Source organism: Diceros bicornis, chromosome 9 (assembly GCF_020826845.1).
Source record: "Diceros bicornis minor isolate mBicDic1 chromosome 9, mDicBic1.mat.cur, whole genome shotgun sequence".
NCBI classification, from domain to species: domain Eukaryota; kingdom Metazoa; phylum Chordata; class Mammalia; order Perissodactyla; family Rhinocerotidae; genus Diceros; species Diceros bicornis.
This window is the reverse complement of record NC_080748.1, coordinates 1,426,233-1,439,457: the sequence shown is the minus strand read 5'-3', so window position 1 is coordinate 1,439,457 and position 13,225 is coordinate 1,426,233.

Below are 13,225 nucleotides of genomic sequence, written 5' to 3'. Positions count from 1 at the left end.
AACTTCATGCTCCATCTCCCTTACTTCCAGCTAGTAAGGATCACATAATTCCTAACAAAGTTTTGACACAGATTCCCTATTCGGGCATTCAGAACATATAGCACGTTGCTGCAAGCAAGCACATTCTCATTCAAAGTTGCAAGTTACTATGTAGGAACAAGTTTGTATAGGTATTTCAAAAATGCCCAGAACTGAGCTAAACTTGGTATGTGTCCAACTCCTAGAAATAACTTCATGCCCCATCTCCCTTACTTCCAGCTAGTAAGGATCACATAATTCCTAACAAAGTTTTGACACAGATTCCCAATTCGGGCATTCAGAACATATAGCACGTTGCTGTAAGCAAGCACATTCTCATTCAAAGCTGCAAGTTACTATGTAGGAACAAGATGTATAGGTATTTCAAAGATGCCCAGAACTGAGCTAAACTTGGTATGTGTCCAACTCCTAGAAATAACTTCATGCCCCATCTCCCTTACTTCCAGCTAGTAAGGATCACATAATTCCTAACAAAGTTTTGACACAGATTCCCAATTCGGGCATTCAGAACATATAGCACGTTGCTGTAAGCAAGCAGATTCCATTCAAAGATGCAAGTTACTATGTAGGAACAAGTTTGTATAGGTATTTCAAAGATGCCCAGAACTGAGCTAAACTTGGTATGTGTCCAACTCCTAGAAATAACTTCATGCCCCATCTCCCTTACTTCCAGCTAGTAAGGATCACATAATTCCTAACAAAGTTTTGACACAGATTGCCAATTCGGGCATTCAGAACATATAGCACGTTGCTGTAAGCAAGCACATTCTCATTCAAAGATGCAAGTTACTATGTAGGAACAAGTTTGTATAGGTATTTCAAAGATGCCCAGAACTGAGCTAAACTTGGTATGTGTCCAACTCCTAGAAATAACTTCATGCCCCATCTCCCTTACTTCCAGCTAGTAAGGATCACATAATTCCTAACAAAGTTTTGACACAGATTCCCAATTCGGGCATTCAGAACATATAGCACGTTGCTGTAAGCAACACATTTTCATTCAAAGTTGCAAGTTACTATGTAGGAACAAGTTTGTATAGGTATTTCAAAGATGCCCAGAACTGAGCTAAACTTGGTATGTGTCCAACTCCTAGAAATAACTTCATGCCCCATCTCCCTTACTTCCAGCTAGTAAGGATCACATAATTCCTAACAAAGTTTTGACACAGATTCCCAATTCGGGCATTCAGAACATATAGCACGTTGCTGTAAGCAAGCAGATTCTCATTCAAAGATGCAAGTTACTAGGTAGGAACAAGTTTGTATAGGTATTTCAAAGATGCCCAGAACTGAGCTAAACTTGGTATGTGTCCAACTCCTAGAAATAACTTCATGCCCCATCTCCCTTACTTCCAGCTAGTAAGGATCACATAATTCCTAACAAAGTTTTGACACAGATTGCCAATTCGGGCATTCAGAACATATAGCACGTTGCTGTAAGCAAGTAGATTCCCATTCAAAGATGCAAGTTACTATGTAGGAACAAGTTTGTATAGGTATTTCAAAGATGCCCAGAACTGAGCTAAACTTGGTATGTGTCCAACTCCTAGAAATAACTTCATGCCCCATCTCCCTTACTTCCAGCTAGTAAGGATCACATAATTCCTAACAAAGTTTTGACACAGATTCCCAATTCGGGCATTCAGAACATATAGCACGTTGCTGTAAGCAAGCAGATTCTCATTCAAAGATGCAAGTTACTAGGTAGGAACAAGTTTGTATAGGTATTTCAAAGATGCCCAGAACTGAGCTAAACTTGGTATGTGTCCAACTCCTAGAAATAACTTCATGCCCCATCTCCCTTACTTCCAGCTAGTAAGGATCACATAATTCCTAACAAAGTTTTGACACAGATTCCCAATTCGGGCATTCAGAACATATAGCAAGTTGCTGTAAGCAAGCACATTCTCATTCAAAGTTGCAAGTTACTATGTAGGAACAAGTTTGTATAGGTATTTCAAAGATGCCCAGAACTGAGCTAAACTTGGTATGTGTCCAACTCCTAGAAATAACTTCATGCCCCATCTCCCTTACTTCCAGCTAGTAAGGATCACATAATTCCTAACAAAGTTTTGACACAGATTCCCAATTCGGGCATTCAGAACATATAGCACGTTGCTGTAAGCAAGCACATTCTCATTCAAAGTTGCAAGTTACTAGGTAGGAACAAGTTTGTATAGGTATTTCAAAGATGCCCAGAACTGAGCTAAACTTGGTATGTGTCCAACTCCAAGAAATAACTTCATGCTCCATCTCCCTTACTTCCAGCTAGTAAGGATCACATAATTCCTAACAAAGTTTTGACACAGATTCCCTATTCGGGCATTCAGAACATATAGCACGTTGCTGCAAGCAAGCACATTCTCATTCAAAGTTGCAAGTTACTATGTAGGAACAAGTTTGTATAGGTATTTCAAAAATGCCCAGAACTGAGCTAAACTTGGTATGTGTCCAACTCCTAGAAATAACTTCATGCCCCATCTCCCTTACTTCCAGCTAGTAAGGATCACATAATTCCTAACAAAGTTTTGACACAGATTCCCAATTCGGGCATTCAGAACATATAGCACGTTGCTGTAAGCAAGCACATTCTCATTCAAAGTTGCAAGTTACTATGTAGGAACAAGATGTATAGGTATTTCAAAGATGCCCAGAACTGAGCTAAACTTGGTATGTGTCCAACTCCTAGAAATAACTTCATGCCCCATCTCCCTTACTTCCAGCTAGTAAGGATCACATAATTCCTAACAAAGTTTTGACACAGATTCCCAATTCGGGCATTCAGAACATATAGCACGTTGCTGTAAGCAAGCAGATTCCATTCAAAGATGCAAGTTACTATGTAGGAACAAGTTTGTATAGGTATTTCAAAGATGCCCAGAACTGAGCTAAACTTGGTATGTGTCCAACTCCTAGAAATAACTTCATGCCCCATCTCCCTTACTTCCAGCTAGTAAGGATCACATAATTCCTAACAAAGTTTTGACACAGATTGCCAATTCGGGCATTCAGAACATATAGCACGTTGCTGTAAGCAAGCACATTCTCATTCAAAGATGCAAGTTACTATGTAGGAACAAGTTTGTATAGGTATTTCAAAGATGCCCAGAACTGAGCTAAACTTGGTATGTGTCCAACTCCTAGAAATAACTTCATGCCCCATCTCCCTTACTTCCAGCTAGTAAGGATCACATAATTCCTAACAAAGTTTTGACACAGATTCCCAATTCGGGCATTCAGAACATATAGCACGTTGCTGTAAGCAAGCAGATTCTCATTCAAAGTTGCAAGTTACTAGGTAGGAACAAGTTTGTATAGGTATTTCAAAGATGCCCAGAACTGAGCTAAACTTGGTATGTGTCCAACTCCTAGAAATAACTTCATGGCCCATCTCCCTTACTTCCAGCTAGTAGGGATCACATAATTCCTAACAAAGTTTTGACACAGATTCCCAATTCGGGCATTCAGAACATATAGCAAGTTGCTGTAAGCAAGCACATTCTCATTCAAAGTTGCAAGTTACTATGTAGGAACAAGTTTGTATAGGTATTTCAAAGATGCCCAGAACTGAGCTAAACTTGGTATGTGTCCAACTCCTAGAAATAACTTCATGCCCCATCTCCCTTACTTCCAGCTAGTAAGGATCACATAATTCCTAACAAAGTTTTGACACAGATTCCCAATTCGGGCATTCAGAACATGTAGCACGTTGCTGTAAGCAAGCACATTCTCCTTCAAAGTTGCAAGTTACTATGTAGGAACAAGTTTGTATAGGTATTTCAAAGATGCCCAGAACTGAGCTAAACTTGGTATGTGTCCAACTCCTAGAAATAACTTCATGCCCCATCTCCCTTACTTCCAGCTAGTAAGGATCACATAATTCCTAACAAAGTTTTGACACAGATTCCCAATTCGGGCATTCAGAACATATAGCACGTTGCTGTAAGCAAGCACATTCTCATTCAAAGATGCAAGTTACTAGGTAGGAACAAGTTTGTATAGGTATTTCAATGATGCCCAGAACTGAGCTAAACTTGGTATGTGTCCAACTCCTAGAAATAACTTCATGCCCCATCTCCCTTACTTCCAGCTAGTAAGGATCACATAATTCCTAACAATGTTTTCACACAGATTCCCAATTCGGGCATTCAGAACATATAGCACGTTGGGGTAACCAAGCACATTTTCATTCAAAGTTGCAAGTTACTATGTAGGAACAAGTTTGTATAGGTATTTCAAAGATGCCCAGAACTGAGCTAAACTTGGTATGTGTCCAACTCCTAGAAATAACTTCATGCCCCATCTCCCTTACTTCCAGCTAGTAAGGATCACATAATTCCTAACAAAGTTTTGACACAGATTCCCAATTCGGGCATTCAGAACATATAGCACGTTGCTGTAAGCAAGCACATTCTCATTCAAAGATGCAAGTTACTATGTAGGAACAAGTTTGTATAGGTATTTCAAAGAGGCCCAGAACTGAGCTAAACTTGGTATGTGTCCAACTCCTAGAAATAACTTCATGCCCCATCTCCCTTACTTCCAGCTAGTAAGGATCACATAATTCCTAACAAAGTTTTGACACAGATTCCCAATTCGGGCATTCAGAACATATAGCACGTTGCTGTAAGCAAGCACATTCTCATTCAAAGTTGCAAGTTACTATGTAGGAACAAGTTTGTATAGGTATTTCAAAGATGCCCAGAACTGAGCTAAACTTGGTATGTGTCCAACTCCTAGAAATAACTTCATGCCCCATCTCCCTTACTTCCAGCTAGTAAGGATCACATAATTCCTAACAAAGTTTTGACACAGATTCCCAATTCGGGCATTCAGAACACATAGCACGTTGTTGTAAGCAAGCAGATTCCCATTCAAAGATGCAAGTTACTATGTAGGAACAAGTTTGTATAGGTATTTCAAAGATGCCCAGAACTGAGCTAAACTTGGTATGTGTCCAACTCCTAGAAATAACTTCATGCCCCATCTCCCTTACTTCCAGCTAGTAAGGATCACATAATTCCTAACAAAGTTTTGACACAGATTGCCAATTCGGGCATTCAGAACATATAGCACGTTGCTGTAAGTAAGCAGATTCTCATTCAAAGATGCAAGTTACTATGTAGGAACAAGTTTGTATAGGTATTTCAAAGATGCCCAGAACTGAGCTAAACTTGCTATGTGTCCAACTCCTAGAAATAACTTCATGCTCCATCTCCCTTACTTCCAGCTAGTAAGGATCACATAATTCCTAACAAAGTTTTGACACAGATTCCCAATTCGGGCATTCAGAACATATAGCACGTTGCTGTAAGCAAGCACATTCTCATTCAAAGATGCAAGTTACTAGGTAGGAACAAGTTTGTATAGGTATTTCAAAGATGCCCAGAACTGAGCTAAACTTGGTATGTGTCCAACTCCTAGAAATAACTTCATGCCCCATCTCCCTTACTTCCAGCGAGTAAGGCTGACATAATTCCTAACAAAGTTTTGACACAGATTCCCAATTCGGGCATTCAGAACATATAGCACGTTGCTGTAAGCAAGCAGATTCTCATTCAAAGATGCAAGTTACTATGTAGGAACAAGTTTGTATAGGTATTTCAAAGATGCCCAGAACTGAGCTAAACTTGGTATGTGTCCAACTCCTAGAAATAACTTCATGCCCCATCTCCCTTACTTCCAGCTAGTAAGGATCACATAATTCCTAACAAAGTTTTGACACAGATTCCCAATTCGGGCATTCAGAACATATAGCACGTTGCTGTAAGCAAGCACATTTTCATTCAAAGTTGCAAGTTACTATGTAGGAACAAGTTTGTATAGGTATTTCAAAGATGCCCAGAACTGAGCTAAACATTGTATGTCTCCAACTCCTAGAAATAACTTCATGCCCCATCTCCCTTACTTCCAGCTTGTAAGGATCACATAATTCCTAACAAAGTTTTGACACAGATTCCCAATTCGGGCATTCAGAACATATAGCACGTTGCTGTAAGCAAGCACATTCTCATTCAAAGTTGCAAGTTACTATGTAGGAACAAGTTTGTATAGGTATTTCAAAGATGCCCAGAACTGAGCTAAACTTGGTATGTGTCCAACTCCTAGAAATAACTTCATGCCCCATCTCCCTTACTTCCAGCTAGTAAGGATCACATAATTCCTAACAAAGTTTTGACACAGATTGCCAATTCGGGCATTCAGAACATATAGCACGTTGCTGTAAGCAAGCACATTCTCATTCAAAGATGCAAGTTACTATGCAGGAACAAGTTTGTATAGGTATTTCAAAGATGCCCAGAACTGAGCTAAACTTGGTATGTGTCCAACTCCTAGAAATAACTTCATGCCCCATCTCCCTTACTTCCAGCTAGTAAGGATCACATAATTCCTAACAAAGTTTTGACACAGATTCCCTATTCGGGCATTCAGAACATATAGCACGTTGCTGCAAGCAAGCACATTCTCATTCAAAGATGCAAGTTACTATGTAGGAACAAGTTTGTATAGGTATTTCAAAGATGCCCAGAACTGAGCTAAACTTGGTATGTGTCCAACTCCTAGAAATAACTTCATGCCCCATCTCCCTTACTTCCAGCTAGTAAGGATAACATAATTCCTAACAAAGTTTTGACACAGATTCCCTATTCGGGCATTCAGAACATATAGCACGTTGCTGCAAGCAGCACATTCTCATTCAAAGTTGCAAGTTACTATGTAGGAACAAGTTTGTATAGGTATTTCAAAGATGCCCAGAACTGAGCTAAACTTGGTATGTGTCCAACTCCAAGAAATAACTTCATGCCCCATCTCCCTTACTTCCAGCTAGTAAGGATCACATAATTCCTAACAAAGTTTTGACACAGATTCCCAATTCGGGCATTCAGAACATATAGCACGTTGCTGTAAGCAAGCACATTCTCATTCAAAGTTGCAAGTTACTATGTAGGAACAAGTTTGTATAGGTATTTCAAAGATGCCCAGAACTGAGCTAAACTTGGTATGTGTCCAACTCCTAGAAATAACTTCATGCCCCATCTCCCTTACTTCCAGCTAGTAAGGATCACATAATTCCTAACAAAGTTTTGACACAGATTCAGAATTCGGGCATTCAGAACATGTAGCACGTTGCTGTAAGCAAGCACATTCTCATTCAAAGTTGCAAGATACTATGTAGGAACAAGTTTGTATAGGTATTTCAAAGATGCCCAGAACTGAGCTAAACTGGTATGTGTCCAACTCCAAGAAATAACTTCATGCCCCATCTCCCTTACTTCCAGCTAGTAAGGATCACATAATTCCTAACAAAGTTTTGACACAGATTCCCAATTCGGGGCATTCAGAACATATAGCACGTTGCTGTAAGCAAGCACATTCTCATTCAAAGTTGCAAGTTACTATGTAGGAACAAGTTTGTATAGGTATTTCAAAGATGCCCAGAACTGAGCTAAACTTGGTATGTGTCCAACTCCTAGAAATAACTTCATGCCCCATCTCCCTTACTTCCAGCTAGTAAGGATCACATAATTCCTAACAAAGTTTTGACACAGATTCAGAATTCGGGCATTCAGAACATGTAGCACGTTGCTGTAAGCAAGCACATTCTCATTCAAAGTTGCAAGATACTATGTAGGAACAAGTTTGTATAGGTATTTCAAAGATGCCCAGAACTGAGCTAAACTTGGTATGTGTCCAACTCCTAGAAATAACTTCATGCCCCATCTCCCTTACTTCCAGCTAGTAAGGATCACATAATTCCTAACAAAGTTTTGACACAGATTCCCAATTCGGGGATTCAGAACATATAGCACGTTGCTGAAAGCAAGCAGATTCTCATTCAAAGATGCAAGTTACTATGTAGGAACAAGTTTGTATAGGTATTTCAAAGATGCCCAGAACTGAGCTAAACTTGGTATGTGTCCAACTCCTAGAAATAACTTCATGCCCCATCTCCCTTACTTCCAGCTAGTAAGGATCACATAATTCCTAACAAAGTTTTGACACAGATTCCCAATTCGGGCATTTAGAACATATAGCACGTTGCTGTAAGCAAGCACATTCTAATTCAAAGATGCAAGTTACTAGGTAGGAACAAGTTTGTATAGGTATTTCAAAGATGCCCAGAAGTGAGCTAAACTTGGTATGTGTCCAACTCCTAGAAATAACTTCATGCCCCATCTCCCTTACTTCCAGCTAGTAAGGATCACATAATTCCTAACAAAGTTTTGACACAGATTCCCAATTCGGGCATTCAGAACATATAGCACGTTGGTGTAAGCAAGCACATTTTCATTCAAAGTTGCAAGTTACTATGTAGGAACAAGTTTGTATAGGTATTTCAAAGATGCCCAGAACTGAGCTAAACTTGGTATGTGTCCAACTCCTAGAAATAACTTCATGCCCCATCTCCCTTACTTCCAGCTAGTAAGGATCACATCATTCCTAACAAAGTTTTGACACAGATTCCCAATTCGGGCATTCAGAACATATAGCACGTTGCTGTAAGCAAGCACATTCTCATTCAAAGTTGCAAGTTACTAGGTAGGAACAAGTTTGTATAGGTATTTCAAAGATGCCCAGAACTGAGCTAAACTTGGTATGTGTCCAACTCCAAGAAATAACTTCATGCCCCATCTCCCTTACTTCCAGCTAGTAAGGATCACATAATTCCTAACAAAGTTTTGACACAGATTCCCAATTCGGGCATTCAGAACATATAGCACGTTGCTGCAAGCAAGCACATTCTCATTCAAAGATGCAAGTTACTATGTAGGAACAAGTTTGTATAGGTATTTCAAAGATGCCCAGAACTGAGCTAAACTTGGTATGTGTCCAACTCCTAGAAATAACTTCATGCCCCATCTCCCTTACTTCCAGCTAGTAAGGATCACATAATTCCTAACAAAGTTTTGACACAGATTCCCTATTCGGGCATTCAGAACATATAGCACGTTACTGTAAGCAAGCACATTCTCATTCAAAGATGCAAGTTACTATGTAGGAATAAGTTTGTATAGGTATTTCAAAGATGCCCAGAACTGAGCTAAACTTGGTATGTGTCCAACTCCTAGAAATAACTTCATGCCCCATCTCCCTTACTTCCAGCTAGTAAGGATCACATAATTCCTAACAAAGTTTTGACACAGATTCCCAATTCGGGCATTCAGAACATATAGCACGTTGCTGTAAGCAAGCACATTCTCATTCAAAGATGCAAGTTAATATGTAGGAACAAGTTTGTATAGGTATTTCAAAGAGGCCCAGAACTGAGCTAAACTTGGTATGTGTCCAACTCCTAGAAATAACTTCATGCCCCATCTCCCTTACTTCCAGCTAGTAAGGATCACATAATTCCTAACAAAGTTTTGACACAGATTCCCAATTCGGGCATTCAGAACATATAGCACGTTGCTGTAAGCAAGCACATTCTCATTCAAAGTTGCAAGTTACTATGTAGGAACAAGTTTGTATAGGTATTTCAAAGATGCCCAGAACTGAGCTAAACTTGGTATGTGTCCAACTCCTAGAAATAACTTCATGCCCCATCTCCCTTACTTCCAGCTAGTAAGGATCACATAATTCCTAACAAAGTTTTGACACAGATTCCCAATTCGGGCATTCAGAACATATAGCACGTTGCTGTAAGCAAGCAGATTCCCATTCAAAGATGCAAGTTACTATGTAGGAACAAGTTTGTATAGGTATTTCAAAGATGCCCAGAACTGAGCTAAACTTGGTATGTGTCCAACTCCTAGAAATAACTTCATGCCCCATCTCCCTTACTTCCAGCTAGTAAGGATCACATAATTCCTAACAAAGTTTTGACACAGATTGCCAATTCGGGCATTCAGAACATATAGCACGTTGCTGTAAGCAAGCACATTCTCATTCAAAGATGCAAGTTACTATGTAGGAACAAGTTTGTATAGGTATTTCAAAGATGCCCAGAACTGAGCTAAACTTGGTATGTGTCCAACTCCTAGAAATAACTTCATGCCCCATCTCCCTTACTTCCAGCTAGTAAGGATCACATAATTCCTAACAAAGTTTTGACACAGATTCCCAATTCGGGCATTCAGAACATATAGCACGTTGCTGTAAGCAAGCACATTCTCATTCAAAGTTGCAAGTTACTATGAAGGAACAAGTTTGTATAGGTATTTCAAAGATGCCCAGAACTGAGCTAAACTTGGTATGTGTCCAACTCCTAGAAATAACTTCATGCCCCATCTCCCTTACTTCCAGCTAGTAAGGATCACATAATTCCTAACAAAGTTTTGACACAGATTCCCAATTCGGGCATTCAGAACATATAGCACGTTGCTGTAAGCAAGCAGATTCCATTCAAAGATGCAAGTTACTATGTAGGAACAAGTTTGTATAGGTATTTCAAAGATGCCCAGAACTGAGCTAAACTTGGTATGTGTCCAACTCCTAGAAATAACTTCATGCCCCATCTCCCTTACTTCCAGCTAGTAAGGATCACATAATTCCTAACAAAGTTTTGACACAGATTCAGAATTCGGGCATTCAGAACATGTAGCACGTTGCTGTAAGCAAGCACATTCTCATTCAAAGTTGCAAGATACTATGTAGGAACAAGTTTGTATAGGTATTTCAAAGATGCCCAGAACTGAGCTAAACTTGGTATGTGTCCAACTCCTAGAAATAACTTCATGCCCCATCTCCCTTACTTCCAGCTAGTAAGGATCACATAATTCCTAACAAAGTTTTGACACAGATTCCCTATTAGGGCATTCAGAACATATAGCACGTTGCTGTAAGCAAGCAGATTCTCATTCAAAGATGCAAGTTACTATGTAGGAACAAGTTTGTATAGGTATTTCAAAGATGCCCAGAACTGAGCTAAACTTGGTATGTGTCCAACTCCTAGAAATAACTTCATGCCCCATCTCCCTTACTTCCAGCTAGTAAGGATCACATAATTCCTAACAAAGTTTTGACACAGATTCCCAATTCGGGCATTTAGAACATATAGCACGTTGCTGTAAGCAAGCACATTCTAATTCAAAGATGCAAGTTACTATGTAGGAACAAGTTTGTATAGGTATTTCAAAGATGCCCAGAACTGAGCTAAACTTGGTATGTGTCCAACTCCTAGAAATAACTTCATGCCCCATCTCCCTTACTTCCAGCTAGTAAGGATCACATAATTCCTAACAAAGTTTTGACACAGATTCCCAATTCGGGCATTCAGAACATATAGCACGTTGGTGTAAGCAAGCACATTTTCATTCAAAGTTGCAAGCTACTATGTAGGAACAAGTTTGTATAGGTATTTCAAAGATGCCCAGAACTGAGCTAAACTTGGTATGTGTCCAACTCCTAGAAATAACTTCATGCTCCATCTCCCTTACTTCCAGCTAGTAAGGATGACATAATTCCTAACAAAGTTTTGACACAGATTCCCAATTCGGGCATTCAGAACATATAGCACGTTGCTGTAAGCAAGCAGATTCTCATTCAAAGATGCAAGTTACTATGTAGGAACAAGTTTGTCTAGGTATTTCAAAGATCCCCAGAACTGAGCTAAACTTGGTATGTGTCCAACTCCTAGAAATAACTTCATGCCCCATCTCCCTTACTTCCAGCTAGTAAGGATCACATAATTCCTAACAAAGTTTTGACACAGATTCCCAATTCGGGCATTCAGAACATATAGCACGTTGCTGTAAGCAACACATTTTCATTCAAAGTTGCAAGTTACTATGTAGGAACAAGTTTGTATAGGTATTTCAAAGATGCCCAGAACTGAGCTAAACTTGGTATGTGTCCAACTCCTAGAAATAACTTCATGCCCCATCTCCCTTACTTCCAGCTAGTAAGGATCACATAATTCCTAACAAAGTTTTGACACAGATTCCCAATTCGAGCATTCAGAACATAGAGCACATTGCTGTAAGCAAGCAGATTCTCATTCAAAGATGCAAGTTACTAGGTAGGAACAAGTTTGTATAGGTATTTCAAAGATGCCCAGAACTGAGCTAAACTTGGTATGTGTCCAACTCCTAGAAATAACTTCATGCCCCATCTCCCTTACTTCCAGCTAGTAAGGATCACATAATTCCTAACAAAGTTTTGACACAGATTCCCAATTCGGGCATTTAGATCATATAGCACGTTGCTGTAAGCAAGCACATTCTAATTCAAAGATGCAAGTTACTAGGTAGGAACAAGTTTGTATAGGTATTTCAAAGATGCCCAGAACTGAGCTAAACTTGGTATGTGTCCAACTCCTAGAAATAACTTCATGCCCCATCTCCCTTACTTCCAGCTAGTAAGGATCACATAATTCCTAACAAAGTTTTGACACAGATTCCCAATTCGGGCATTCAGAACATATAGCACGTTGGTGTAAGCAAGCACATTTTCATTCAAAGTTGCAAGCTACTATGTAGGAACAAGTTTGTATAGGTATTTCAAAGATGCCCAGAACTGAGCTAAACTTGGTATGTGTCCAACTCCTAGAAATAACTTCATGCTCCATCTCCCTTACTTCCAGCTAGTAAGGATGACATAATTCCTAACAAAGTTTTGACACAGATTCCCAATTCGGGCATTCAGAACATATAGCACGTTGCTGTAAGCAAGCAGATTCTCATTCAAAGATGCAAGTTACTATGTAGGAACAAGTTTGTCTAGGTATTTCAAAGATCCCCAGAACTGAGCTAAACTTGGTATGTGTCCAACTCCTAGAAATAACTTCATGCCCCATCTCCCTTACTTCCAGCTAGTAAGGATCACATAATTCCTAACAAAGTTTTGACAGAGATTCCCAATTCGGGCATTCAGAACATATAGCACGTTGCTGTAAGCAACACATTTTCATTCAAAGTTGCAAGTTACTATGTAGGAACAAGTTTGTATAGGTATTTCAAAGATGCCCAGAACTGAGCTAAACTTGGTATGTGTCCAACTCCTAGAAATAACTTCATGCCCCATCTCCCTTACTTCCAGCTAGTAAGGATCACATAATTCCTAACAAAGTTTTGACACAGATTCCCAATTCGGGCATTCAGAACATATAGCACGTTGCTGTAAGCAAGCAGATTCTCATTCAAAGATGCAAGTTACTAGGTAGGAACAAGTTTGTATAGGTATTTCAAAGATGCCCAGAACTGAGCTAAACTTGGTATGTGTCCAACTCCTAGAAATAACTTCATGC